The sequence below is a fragment of the Chanodichthys erythropterus genome, chromosome 7 (genome assembly GCF_024489055.1).
Source record: "Chanodichthys erythropterus isolate Z2021 chromosome 7, ASM2448905v1, whole genome shotgun sequence".
Taxonomy (NCBI): Eukaryota; Metazoa; Chordata; class Actinopteri; order Cypriniformes; family Xenocyprididae; genus Chanodichthys; species Chanodichthys erythropterus.
The window spans coordinates 7,427,204-7,442,377 of NC_090227.1; positions in this window are offsets into that span (position 1 = coordinate 7,427,204).

Sequence of the window (15,174 nt, forward strand, 5' to 3'; positions counted from 1 at the left end):
GAAAAATGTCACCATTTATGGTCATTTATGCTGAATCGAGAACTGTAATAGGAACTCACAATATCGTTCGGGGGAAAAAAAACTGCTAATACAATTTTTTGCCTTGGTTGAGAAGGTGAGACGACTAGCAAATGTAATAATGTCACTAAATAAACCCACTATCTTTCACTCAAAATAAACACATACTGTACTTAGCTGAGTTTTGTATTTGGTTTTTGTGTAATATTTAATTTACACTGTTTGTAAGTATGACTCACTCGCTTTATAACTTGCACACTGCCACTTCAAAACTGTTGATGAGCTTCTATAGGTTTGATTTCAGTTGTCATTTGTTGAAATAAATACAAAAATACAGCGTGTCGGTGTCTGTCCCTGAATGTGACCCTCCGATTCTCCTTCGTGGTCATATGGGAAAGTGAATATTTACAAAAACAACATTAAAACTAGTTACATTTACACGCTTCCAACAAAGAAATGCATCGACTTCTGTCAGCTTGTTAAACATTTATTTTATTTGGACATTTTCTACAATACGACGGCTGAAGCAGCAGCGCGTGACTGTTTTCATGGTAACCAGATCAACATGAACGGAATTCTACAAAAATGAAGTTAAAACACCAAATTATCATTCAATAGGATAAAATATCTTCTCCTCCCTGCAAACGATAGCATGAAGAATGTGAATATTTAACCAATTCAAAAACAAAAGGTAAGGTATATTCATTTCAGTATCAGCAGACGCAAAAGGCTATAAAAGGCGACAACTTTTAAAGTAAAAAAAACTAAATAAGTTATAAAAAACGGTATAAGATATGTAAACGATAAAAACACCTTCTGGGTTCTCGATTTTAACGATTTGAGCAACCACAAACAACGCAAAACATACGAATATTGAGTTTTTGATAGGATTCCTATATAGAAACATCACTCCCTGCCCTCCGGACACATTTGCGCTGCTGCTGTGACGTCACGTGAAACCAACCTATTAGGGCTGGGACATTGATTCTTGATACAAAGAATCTGGAGCGATTCTGATATTTTCTGATGTATTGTGATCCTCTCTCGAATCGTTCCTGAGCATAGTTTTTAACAGCAGATGGCACTATGTGCTTTAGAAACACTCGTTCTCTGCTTGCTTCCAGTTCCTTTACACACACCACTTAAACCTAAAATAATTATTCATAAAAGTTCGAAAAGGTTGTAGCAAATTACAAGGGTGTTTGCAGTGGGCTGTTTACATTAATCTCGCGTCATAAAAACATTCTGATCCAAGGTGCAAGTATATTTAACCACTTACATGACTCAGCTGTCCAACATTCTTCATGAGCTTTTGAGTGTGGCTAAAACCTAGCAAATGTGCAGTTAAAATTAAGCTCAGAATTGATGAGAGAGAAAATATCAGGATCTATCCATATTCATTGTATCGCAAATCGTGAATTGAGAATTGATGTATTGTCTCAGCCCTAATGGGATTGTTAGCAAAACATTCTTAGAACAAATTTTTGCTAGCTGGGATTATGCATTGCGAGCACATGGCCGATGCAGCAAGTATTCACTCCAGGTAGCAGCGTTTATAGAGTGCAAAATATCTACCTTCAATTGCACCAGTCAATGGCAACCTGGATTGTGATGATGCATGAGATATCTGGAGTGTCTCATTAATATCCCTCTCATGAGGCAGAGGATCAACACAGATGGGACATTTAGATATTCACAATCAATACAACAATCAGTTTGCAGAGCAAGAACAGCTAAATTCAGTATTGGTGCTGTATGGAAAGTGCTGCAGTATGGATTCAATCATATTAAGGCTGTTAAGGGCTCCTTATCCTCATCGCCTGCAGTATTGATCTTGGACTCACCTCAAGTTGTGCTGGATGTGATGGACAGTGGGGTATCTGTACAATCTATATATGATTATAACAATAACAGAGATTAAAAATGCAGTCAGACTCATATTATGATTTTAGCCAGTTCAGTTTGAAGCTGAATAATTTAGAGTTTGTTACAGTTTGATGACACACTTTGCTTTTAATGATGATGCAAGATGTTTTAATAGTTTCAAAGACAATTGCTTGCATAAGCCAAAACCGTCCCACTCTGGTTAATTAACCCACATAGTGACATGATATTGTTGATGTGACATGAATATGGGTGCTAGAAAACCATATGGAAAAGTCAAGTCAAGTCACCTTTATTTATATAGCGCTTTTTACAATGCAGATTGTGTCAAAGCAGCTTTACAGTGATAGAGGGAACATAATTTTGGCTGTAAAGCAGCTCTAGAAGAAAATGTCATTGTCTATCTTAAAATTATTTTCACACAATAAGTATTAAAATGGTTTCTGATTATTTGCTAGATTATCATAGATTATAATTATTTTAAACAATAGAAATTTTAAATATTTTTATAATGAATTCATCAAGGGTAAAAATCAAAGTATATAATATATATATATATATATAAATGCAAGTATCACAAATAAATTATGACAGTAATAATTATTAAAAAAAAAAAAATGTAAAAAAAAAAAAAAGTTTTAATGTGACCTGTATGGGTCAGCTGTTGCTTAATCCAAAGACGATGAACGAAGTAGAATGAATTGTCAACATTACTTTAATAAACATATTAATGGAAAAGGTGTCATTACACTGTATTCAGCACGAATACCGTTTATGCGTGGTTATTGGGAAAAAAAAAAGAAAAGAAAAAAAAACCTTAAAGGGTTAGTTCACCCAAAAATGAAAATTCTGTCATTTATTACTTACTCTTATGTAATAATAATATTTTTGGTGCGCCAAAAAAAAAAATAAAAAAAATAAATAAATGACTTATATAGTGAAGGCTGATTTCAAAACACTGCTTCAGGAAGCTTCAGAGCATAATGAATTCAGGAACTAACAGAGGCTTCCAGAGATTGCTAACCATGGCTATAACATGCAGATAAACTTTTGAAGATAATAAATACACAATTGCGATGATGTATACACGTATTGCCTCAGAATTTGCATCTGAAAAGCGCTCGCTCCGTGGGCGTGGCCGAATTAGCGGATAATGAGCTGACTCGCGGATGTCTGACATGTCTTGCTTTTCATACAGATTACATAAACAGAGAATTTTTGTTTTCGATTTGACATACAATTTAAAACCTGCCATTTCAATGTTTCTTTAGACATAAGTCTCATTTTTGTTTCATTAGTATTCACTAAGTTACACTTCCGGGGCTCTGGAGGAGCACGAGAAGCAAGCAGAAGGAGACACCAAGAAGAAGATGGCCAAAGTTGGAGGAACCTATGAGGAGATGAAGGTTGGAGGAACCAGAGCACAGATGGAAAGATCAAGGGATGACCTAAAGCTAAGACAGGATGAAGGTCCATGGTTGAACTGATAAAGGGAGGAGCCAGGCTAGAGCCAGGTGATGACGTGATCAGAAGGGACCCATTCAGAGCAGAGGAGATGTAGATGCAGGGTGATGCTGAAGGCTTGGAGGGCCAAGTTTGAGCCAGAGGCGCATGGCCAAAGTGAATATGCGGGTCTGGCAGACCAGGGCAGTTGTAGTGAGGACAATGGAGGAACCAGAGAGAAGGAGGAGCCAGAGGGGTGGAGGATCAAGGCACAACTGATGACTCTGAAGTCATCAGGGCTAAGGTGGAGCTGCAGATGTGTGTGACACCGAGGTGGAGACATGGGCTTGGCAGACCAGTGTAGAGACCTTGGGAGTGAGGACAGTGGAGGATCTGGCAGGGCTGGATCAAGAAGGCTTCACCATATCCAGACAGAAAATGGTAGAGCCGGGGGAGCACTGAGCCAAGGTGGAGCCGATGGGGCGGAGGACCATGGTGGAGTCTGGGCACTTGGAGGATTGAGGTGGAGCTGAGGGAATCCCTAGGCGGATCTGAGCATCTGGTTGTAACGACAGAAGGAGGAGCCTGGGGGCTGAACTGAGACTGTGGAGGAGAGGCAGATGACCTAGATGGCTTGGTAAAGGAGGAGGGAAAAGCAGGCTGGCCGGTTTCATCCATGATGAAGGACACTTGGAGGTGGACAACTACCAAAGAAGACTTGGAGCTGGGCTTAGCCAGCAGTGTCGAAGACGACTTGGAACTGGGCGTAACCAGCATTGATGGAGATAAATTGGAACTTTGCTTAACCAATGATGACTTGATAACTTGGAACTAGGCTTAACCAGAAATGAAGTAGTTGACTTGGAATTTGGCTTAACCAGCAATGATGAAGATGACATGGAACGTGGCTTAACCAGCACAGAAGACGACGACTTGGAACTGTGCTGAACCAGCAGAGATGAATAATACATGGAACTGGATGGAACCAGCAGAGACTGTGGACCAGCAAACATTTCCTCATCCAGATCATAAAATAATTCCTCAGTAACCAGCTCATTTCACGCACCTCAGTGGTGGGTGTGTGGGTGGGGCTTCAATCCATTCCGAACTCCACTAATATGCCCTCAATGACAGATGCTAATGCTGGCTCACACACGTGGACAGATTCTGTGTTGGGCTCAGGCTCTGGGATGAAAGTAGCCTCTGGCAATTGCTCTGACTCTTGCTTCACAGTGGGAAGAATCTGCAAATCTGGCTGTTTCGCTGTGGGCTAACTGGGATCTGGGTCCAGATTGGGGCTGGCATTGTCCTCAACAGCATGGCAGATAGTAAAGGGGGACTCACATCTTAACAGCTGTAACGGTGACCGCCCCGATTTAACTTAAAGCATTAAAGTTTCAATTGTTCGGGCGCCAGACAAGTCAAAACTTGTCAAGAAAAAAAATAATAATAATTTTAGTTTCCCGGTACAGCTCATAAACCACCGATACAAAAAAAAAAAAAAAAAAAACACGCCATTCAAAATGGCTTAAATGACAGTCACTGAATGAAGGCTTTCAGATCAAGATAAATGTTATTTAAAGGGGGGGGAAAAGAAAAAAACAAGACAGTTACTCAATTCATTTTTCAACAGAATTTGTATATTTCTTTTGTCAGTAACAACCAAAATACCAAAAAACATTCTGTGATTCACATTGCATAATTCACAATCGATTGTTCTTTCCTTTTAACCAGTTTTCACAGAAAATTACTAAATTTCAAACAACCACAATATAAAACAAAAAAAACAAAAACAAAAACAGACCAGCGATCATCTCGTTCAGTGTCTTTGTAGTGAGGAAGCGAGCGTGTTTGCGTGCGTGTGTGTGTGTGTGTGTTGCTATGGTTGCTGGCTGCGTAACGGCCACACTACTGGACGGAGAGCCCTGGAAGTAGTTTGGGGATTTCAATGCGAATACCTGGGCAGGCGAGACAAACTTGGGTTACGATGCACCATGCAGATGAACCATTCCGGAGATCAATTCCGCCGTCACTCTGCGATCGCGTCCGGTTGCCAAGGAACAGGTTAGGCGATTTCCCGTGAGGTTAGAAGATGTCGGAGTCAACCCATGCGAATACCTGTAGTAGGCGAGTCAAACTGGGAGGTAGCTGGAGGTATGTTGCACCAGGAAGGCAAACAGTGCAGAGCTCAGTTCCTGACGTCACTTTAGGATTGCACCCGGTCAGCGCACAGAAAATCCAGCAACAACAATGGCAGGCCTTCGGTTCAGGTAGCATGTGTCCCACTTCAATAACCAACACGTTTCTTTCTCTCTTTTTTTTTTTTCTTTTTACCTGTCTTCCTTCCGTTTCCCCTTCCTTTTATACCATTTCCTCTTTACTTCCTGATTGATCATTTCCGCCCATTTTGGAAAAGTAATTTGTATGCATTTTTTTTCCTGTTTTCTTTTCAGTTCGCCACACTCTCCCCCCCTGGAAAAGACAATCCCCGTTGGTTAAAAAGGGAGTATTGTCAGAAGCCAAGAAACTCCTCATCCTCGTCAGTAGATTCATGGAAAATTTCCAAAAGTTTGGATTTTTCCAGATGATTTAACTCCTCAGCGGTGGGAAAACATGGCTTCAGATTACACACATGAGCGGTACGCACATCCTCACCAGTGTCTTCCAATGCCACACGATAGTTCAGTGGTCCCAGCTGTTTTATAATTCGATAGGGACCTTTCCATTTATTAGCAAGTTTAGCACTAAAATGGTGAAGTGCACTTGACTGTGGAAAATGTCTCAGCCATACCCGATCTCTTTCCTTATAGGTCACATCTCTTCGAGCTTTGTTGTAGCTACGGAGCTGTCTTACAGAGGCTTTCTTGCTGCATTCTTTGGCTCTAGCTTGCAACTTAGCCAGATGTTCTGTGACATTGTAAGATGGAGCAGTAGGAGAGAGATTTTTCCCATGTAGCAGCTTGTCCATTGGCCCCTGTAATTTCCTGCCTAGGTGAAGCTCGGCTGGAGACATACCAATGGTTTCTTGTACCGCTGAATTTATGGCAAACCGTAGCTCAGGTAAGTGTTGGTCCCACCTTTTATGGTTATCATCCACGTATGCTGAAATCATCTGTTTTAACGTTCTGTTCACCCGTTCTGTTAAGTTTGTCTGTGGGTGGTACGCTGTAGTCATTTTCTGGGTGACTTTCCATTTGGCACAGATGTCCTGAAAGACGGCAGACATAAACTGAGTACCCCGATCAGACAGGATGAAGTCAGGTACCCCCCAACGAGTGAGGATGTCTTCTCTGAGATGGGCAGCAACAATTTGAGCAGTGGCCTTTCTCAAGGGGAATAACTCAACCCATCGGGAATAGTAATCCACGAACACTAGTAGATATTCATACCTTTGGGGGCTGCGAGGCAGAGGACCCATGATATCTACTCCCAACATCTCATTTGGGCGAGTGGTGGTGGTCTGTTGAATTTTGCCAGCAGGTTTGCGGTTTTCACTTTTCAAGGTTTGACATTTTATACACCTTTTCACATGCTGTTTGACAGATGTCCACATGGCTGGCCAGAAGGCGACCTGGTGTACTCTCTGGTAAGTTTTGTGAATTCCCAAATGACCACTTAAGGGATGAGCATGATAATGATGTAGAATGTGTGGGATAAGGGTGGCAGGAACATAGATTCTGTAGTGCACTTGTCCATTTGTCAAAGGAGTTCGGTGATATAATTTGTCTTCCACTACTTCATATTGGTCTTGCACAGAAGAATCATTTTCTGCTAGTGACTGGAATATCTTCGTAATTCCTGGATCTTTGTGTTGTTCTTCCCAGAGGTCTACTGCTGAAATTGGAAATCCAGGTTCCTCCTTCTGAGTGGAGTACAGGTGGCATCCAGGTGCAGAGTGCATTCGAGATAAAGCATCTGGGGCCTCATTGAGTTTTCCTTTCGGTACTCAACTACAAAGTCGAATTTCTGCAGGCGGAGGGCCCAACGGATTAGTCGTGCCGTGGTTTTTGTGGAGTTCATGACCCACTGAAGAGCTGAATGATCTGTAACTATTGTGAAGAGTTTCGGTTCCAAGTAATGTTGCCATTTTTCTAGTGCCCACACTATTGCCAGACACTCTTTTTCGGTAGCTGAATAATTCATCTCCGCTTTCGTTAAAGTGCGGCTGCCATAGGCCATGACTTCCTCCAAGCCTTGCATTTTCCGTTGTGTCAGCACCGCACCCAATCCTGAGTCACTGGCATCAGTGTAGACGACAAAAGGAAGCTGGAGATCAGGATGTCCCAGTATAGGAGGTGAGGTGAGACACGACTTCAATTTCTCAAAGGCCTGTTGACATTGTGGTGACCACTGGAAAGTACGTCCCTTTTTCTTCAAGGCATTTATAGGCTCTGCAATCCGAGAGAAATTGGGTACGAACCGATGGTACCACCCTGCCAGTCCGAGAAATCGCTGAACTTCTTTAAGGTTCTTTGGTACAGGATAAGAACGGATGGCCTCTACTTTGCTGGGGTCAGCAGAAATGCCTTGTGTGTTTACCACATGTCCTAGAAATGTCAGTTCCTGAAGGCAGAATTTACTCTTTTCAGGTTGATGGTTAAACCAGCTTTGTGCAACCGGGAGAAGACAGTTTGCAGATCCTGGAAGTGTTGGGTGACAGAGGGTGAGTAAATGATAATATCATCAATATACACAAAACATATTCTTCCTCGTAGTTCACCTAGCACAGTCTCCATTAATCGCTGAAATGTTGCTGGAGCATTCTTCAGCCCGAAGGGCATCACATTGAACTGGTATAACCCAGATGGAGCGATGAAGGCAGTCTTGGACTTGCTCTCTTGTTCCATTGTTACCTGCCAGTACCCACTGTTGAGGTCAATGCTGGAGAAAATAACTGAGCCGGAGAGGGATTCCAAGATCTCAGTAATATTAGGTAGAGGATAGGCATCTCTCTCAGTGATAGCATTGACCCTCCTGTAATCCACACAGAATCTCAAGCTGCCATCCTTCTTTGGGACCAGGACAATGGGTGAAGCCCAAGCAGAGTGTGAAGGTTCGATGAGACCATTTTTTAACATTTCTTTAACTTGTTCTTGTACCACATCTTGTTTCTCTGGGGTTAATCGATATGGACGCTGTTTGATGGGTACAGGGTGGACAGTATAAAGACAATGCTGGAGTACAGTTGTTCTTCCGAGCTGGAGAGTACAGACTTGAGGATTGTTCTCTAGGAGATGAAGTAGTTGAAACTTTCTTTCAGAAGGTAAGTGTGCTTTGTCTACTAGAGTCCTTATTAAAGTTTGATCATCTAGATTATCTGGAGGCTGGGATACCCTTGTGATTTGCGGTGGAGGAATAGAGCTGAACAGTGAGAGAGTTTGGTCTGACCTTTTTCTGTGTGCTTTCTTTTCCAGATGCAGAATTCTTCTAGCAGGAATGCTAGCTTGTCCAGGCTGGAAAGGATATTCCTTGTTGGGAGTGGACTTGAAAGAATATTTCCCATCTGCAACATTGATCTGCAGCCCACTGGTGAATATAAAATCCAATCCTAAGACCACAGAGTACACTAGAGCTTTGGAGGAAAGGATGGCTACAGGTATGGAAAAGACTTGGTTGTGGAGGGTTATATCTGTTTTTGTCCACCCTACAGGTACTGCAGTCTCGCCATTTGCCAAGTAGAGGGGTCCAAGGGACCAAAGGCAGAGTGTGTGCGCGGAGGCGAGCTCGGTCCACAAGCTCTCATGTAAGAGAGTATAGCTTGCCCCTGTGTCAATGATAGCTTTCCCTGTCCAGTGGCCAATGGTTACAGGCACAACTAACTGCTGAGGTATGGACTCACGTTCAGAAGTTAAAGGTTCTGTTTTGGCAGATGGCTGGGATGGGGGTGTGACGGTCAGAGCGTTACTGGATGGCATTCCTCCCGTCTTCTGTGAGGGAAAAGTTCGCTTATTTCCTGCAGTTTGATGTGGATTTTGAGGTGATGGGGAAGGCAAAACGGAGTATTGTGGACAGTTGCCAGGTGGATGCTGACCTTTACATCTCCAGCACTGGACGACTGGTCTTTCAGCTTGCCGGTTGGAGGTAGGCTTAGGTGTAGTGACTGTCCGCCCATCATAATGAAACTGTTGAGCATAGTCTTTTTCCAGCTGATGACCAAGTTTTACCAGTTCATCCACTGTACTTACTCTACTGCGAAGTTGACTGGCGAGGTATGGTTTAATATTCTTTAGTATCATTTTAACCAACTCATTCTCTGTCAGTGAAGGTTTCCAGCGCTTGCATAGAGCTCTGTAAGTGAAAGCGAAATCTCTAATAGGCTCCTTTTCTCCTTGAATTCTGGTGCGTACACGCTCAGCTAACTCGTCTTCATAGTCTTCAGAGAGAAATGCTGAGAGAAATGCGGTCTCAAACTCATTCCAGGTGCTAACAGAGGACCTTGCCACTTCCCACCAGTCCCGTGCGGTTCCATAGAGGACAGTGCGAAAGGTTGCCAGAATGTCTGCATCATCCAAAGGGTGTAATGCCATAAAGTCTTGACACCTGGTTAAATATAACAGAGGGTCACTATCATCCGATGGTCTGCCAAATGTGGGGAAGGTAAGCTTCAAATGATCACTCTTGACCATAGATGTTGGGTGCGGAGGAAGTGGAAATATAGACGGGGTTGTGTGGGGGACTGTTTCACCTTCTGCAGCGGAGGTGTAAATGGGTGATTTAGGTAAGCTTTGAAAATCAGTCAGAGTTTTTCTAGGTGTCTTGAAATAACTAACCATTTCTTCTTTTAGCTCTTTCAGGGAGTCGCTGAAGGTATTCAGTTGGACATTACATTGACTAATCTCATGGGTAAGTTGGTCACAGTCCTTTTGAACACTTTGCTGCATGCTCTGAATGTCTTTTTGCACCTCTAGCTGCAATTGTTGTACCATGAACTGAACTTCAGAGACTATGGTGCGTTCACTTTTCTTTAGTTCTCCCGTTACCATCACTTTCAGGGCTTTTGTCAGTTGATCAGTGTCCTCTTCTTCATTTTGTCTCTGAGCAGTGATCGTGTTCTGAAGCTGTTGGTGGTTGGATTTAATTTTATCAGTCAAGGTTTCAATCTTGGCATCATGCTGTGAAGTTGCAGTTGCAAGTTCCTTGGTGAGTACTTTCAGAGCTTCGTCCTGCTGCTTGAGGTGATTAAACAGGATATCCCAGTTCCCTTGTACTTGCGCTGACAATTGATAAATTCCTCTGCCAGGAGTTGGGAGATATCCAGGCAAGTCCTGCTGTATTCCTGAAGGAGGCGACGTTTGCGTAGTTTCTGTGGAGGTGCACAACTGCATAGCATCGGTTAGTGGAGGAGCATTTTCCCCTGATGGTGGAATAGCAAAGCACACCTGGGCTCTTGGAGGAGGACTAGGAAAGTGGGTGGGTGTGGAGTAGAAGGTGGGAACATGAAGTGGTTGTCGTGGTTGTTGTGGAGTTTGTTGCACCGGGGCCCAATTGGGTGTTGCAATATCTGGAGGATCACTTGCCACAAAAGTGGATGGTGATGGGGGTTTGGGCCATGGTTTACGTGTGTGTAAAATGGCAATGTCAAATTTGTAAAATTTTAAAAAAAATAAAAATTAAAAGGAAATACTGATGGGCCTATGTAAATTCTTTGGGGGAAATGGGGCACCAAAATAAACTACAGAGGGATTACGCTTTCATAATCCAAAAAAATATATACAGAATTTACCAATTCACAGAGGTTTACAATTTTTTTTTTTTAACACAAAATTGACCCAACAGTTCTTAAAGTGATACTTGTTATATTGGTAGTCACACCAGTCCCTTGACTTGAATGGCTTGACACAGTTTTCCAAAACAACAGTTCACCAAAGTTCATAAAGCAAAAAAATACTCAATATCCAATTCAATTAAATCACACACACAAAAATAATGTTCAATGTCCAACCAGATAATGCAAAAGAGTTCTCAGAGTTCCCTAGCAGCAAATATTCAGAGATCACAAATTCAAAATTCAAAAATCAAGTTCAAAGTCTTTGGTATTTACCCAAAGTTTGGGTTCAGTTCACACAATTTTTTTTTCAAAGAGTTCAAGTCCCTGTTCGGGCGCCACTTCTGTAACGGTGACCGCCCCGATTTAACTTAAAGCATTAAAGTTTCAATTGTTCGGGCGCCAGACAAGTCAAAACTTGTCAAGAAAAAAAATAATAATAATTTTAGTTTCCCGGTACAGCTCATAAACCACCGATAAAAAAAAAAAAAAAAAAAAACACGCCATTCAAAATGGCTTAAATGACAGTCACTGAATGAAGGCTTTCAGATCAAGATAAATGTTATTTAAAGGGGGGGAAAAGAAAAAAACAAGACAGTTACTCAATTCATTTTTCAACAGAATTTGTATATTTCTTTTGTCAGTAACAACCAAAATACCAAAAAACATTCTGTGATTCACATTGCATAATTCACAATCGATTGTTCTTTCCTTTTAACCAGTTTTCACAGAAAATTACTAAATTTCAAACAACCACAATATAAAACAAAAAAAACAAAAACAAAAACAGACCAGCGATCATCTCGTTCAGTGTCTTTGTAGTGAGGAAGCGAGCGTGTTTGCGTGCGTGTGTGTGTGTGTGTGTGTGTTGCTATGGTTGCTGGCTGCGTAACGGCCACACTACTGGACGGAGAGCCCTGGAAGTAGTTTGGGGATTTCAATGCGAATACCTGGGCAGGCGAGACAAACTTGGGTTACGATGCACCATGCAGATGAACCATTCCGGAGATCAATTCCGCCGTCACTCTGCGATCGCGTCCGGTTGCCAAGGAACAGGTTAGGCGATTTCCCGTGAGGTTAGAAGATGTCGGAGTCAACCCATGCGAATACCTGTAGTAGGCGAGTCAAACTGGGAGGTAGCTGGAGGTATGTTGCACCAGGAAGGCAAACAGTGCAGAGCTCAGTTCCTGACGTCACTTTAGGATTGCACCCGGTCAGCGCACAGAAAATCCAGCAACAACAATGGCAGGCCTTCGGTTCAGGTAGCATGTGTCCCACTTCAATAACCAACACGTTTCTTTCTCTCTTTTTTTTTTTCTTTTTACCTGTCTTCCTTCCGTTTCCCCTTCCTTTTATACCATTTCCTCTTTACTTCCTGATTGATCATTTCCGCCCATTTTGGAAAAGTAATTTGTATGCATTTTTTTCCTGTTTTCTTTTCAGTTCGCCACACAGCACCAACTCCACATATTCGGCAAAGCTCCCTCGAGGACCATCCACAGGCAGGCGTGCTTTCTACCGCTTGTTGAGGCTGGTGTTGAAGAATACACAAAGTGAGCGGTTGGGGTAATGGGTAATGCACACCAGATCAAGGAATTTCCTCATGTGATCCCCGAAAGAGCGATCCCCTGCACCATAAAATACATTATATCCATTATATTCATTATATCCATTATAATAGTGTTATAATTTTATCTAGGTCTCACATTCTGTAGTGGTGAGCTGTAGCTTAATCCAAAGCTGATGTGAGAATGAACAATCAAGAATTACTTTAATAAACAAAGACAAGAACACCAAATTTTTAATGTGAGACAATGAACAGAAGGAACAGAGGGTTTAACTGGGGGAAGATCATTAATGGAACAGGGATCAGGTAAGAACTAATTAGAAACCATGACAACTTATAAAGTACTAGAACTTAGGCAAATGGTGACAATGAGAAGAAAAGAAGAAAGAAAGAAAGAAAGAAAGAAAGAAAGAAAGAAAGAAAGAAAGAAAGAAAGAAAGAAAGAAAGAAAGAAAGAAAGAAAGAAAGAAAGAAAGAAAGAAAGAAAGAAAGAAAGACAAACACACAAACAAACAAGCAAACAAACAAACAAACAAGCAAACAAGCAAACAAACAAGCAAACAAACAAGCAAACAAACAAGCAAACAAACAAGCAAACAAACAAGCAAACAAACAAGCAAACAAACAAGCAAACATGGCAATGAAATAAACAGAACATGACTGCGACATGACCCTAAAGAAGTTAGTAAAAAAAAAAAAAAGACATAAGTGCCTGTAAACTGACCCATAAGTGGAAATGACATATCAGATCTTTATTTCCTTTATCAAACTATAATTTGATATCCGATATGAATTCTCTTGCAAAGAAATTACATTTGTGGTACATTACTCTTACTCTTAGATACCTGAACAAACGGGGGGAAAGAGAGGTGTTACATTACATTACGGGCAGAGTCATTGATTTATTTGCAGTTTTCCACCAGACTCCAGCAAGCATGAGCTACCAAACTATGTACATATTTATATTTAACATGGATATTGATTTAGATGTCATAGCAATGTATCTCATTAGGGTTTCACAATGGAGAGCACTCCTCCTAGAGTGGCCACAGAAGGTTTTCCGGCCTTGTGTCTGAGTGGTATCTAGAGGGAGGGTGTTATTGATCAAGTCTCATAATTGGTACAGGCCTTAATACAGGAAACGCTGGTTTGTTTGATTTCATTTGGCACAGATACTTAAAAGGGGAAGGGTTGAAGCAGAGACATCAATAAACTGATCATGAAAGGAACTGCACTGGCCTATTAGGCCTTGTATGTGAATATTGTATTTCTGTTCCATAAAATGAAATGTCATTTGTACTGATAAGAATCTTAGCAAAAGGTATGAAATTAAATCAGTAATTGATCAGAGGTAAAAATAACAAAGAAAATGTCAGTGACACCATTTTTTATTTTTTTTTTCATGATACTGCTCTGCAACTGAATATTACAGTATTTTTCGGATGGATTAACACATTTCAGTTTCATATCAGTTTCCCCAATTATATATACAAATACAAATGTCATTACCAAATATCACATTCTGAAAATCTTAAACACAATGGAAAAAAAAAAAAAAAACCCTCCCATGCTACTTTTCAAATTTATTTTATGCACAGATTTTGATTCTTGTTCTTATAATATGAATTAAGTAAAATATGTATTAATATAATGATCTAAACTGCATGAAAATGTTGATGTCTTTCAGAGGACTTTGTTGGTAGACAAATTAAATGAAAAAGAGTGAAATGAGAGGGAGTGAAAACTGTATTTTAAGTTTAATTATCTAGTTTAATTTGCATTCAATCAGTCAATCAACCAATTAAATCTAAAGTGTCCATAGTTGAAGAAATATGAGAGATGCTTCTGTGTATTATAATGTGTTCATAATCAGAAATATGCAGAGAACTGTGAATGTGTTGAAAAGTACACCACATCTGCAAATTGTGTGGAAGTAAGAATGTGTTACCAGATTTAAAAAAAGTATATGTCTGGCAAATTAGCATGAGCAGTTGATTTGAAAAAAAAAAAAAAAAAATTATATATATATATATAAAATATATGGGTCTACCCATATTTGCTGTTATATGTTGCTTGTTTGTCTATTCCACTGCCTAGCCTTGCTAAGTGTAAAAGACTTGCTGGCATTTCAGTTCACAAACTAAAAAGATTATGCATATAATAATTTGAAATAGAATGACAAAACAAAGGTAATTATAAAATGCAAATTGCATTCTCATGTGCCAGGAAGTAACCATATTTAGCAGGCGCAGCTTAAGTCAGTCATGCTAGCAAACAATGTTAGCATAAAAAACATCTTTAAAAGAAATCCAAAATGGGCGTAGTGTACTCAAACATTAGAATGAATTGAGTTTGAATAGAAAGAGACTTAGCATTGCTCTTTTTGTGCTCTCTTGTTTGAGCTCTCAGATTTGTCGTCATTTCCTGGGTCTGCTAGAACACATTTCCATACCCAAATTTAAAAGCTATATTTGTGTCTCTGTCATCACAATGTTAC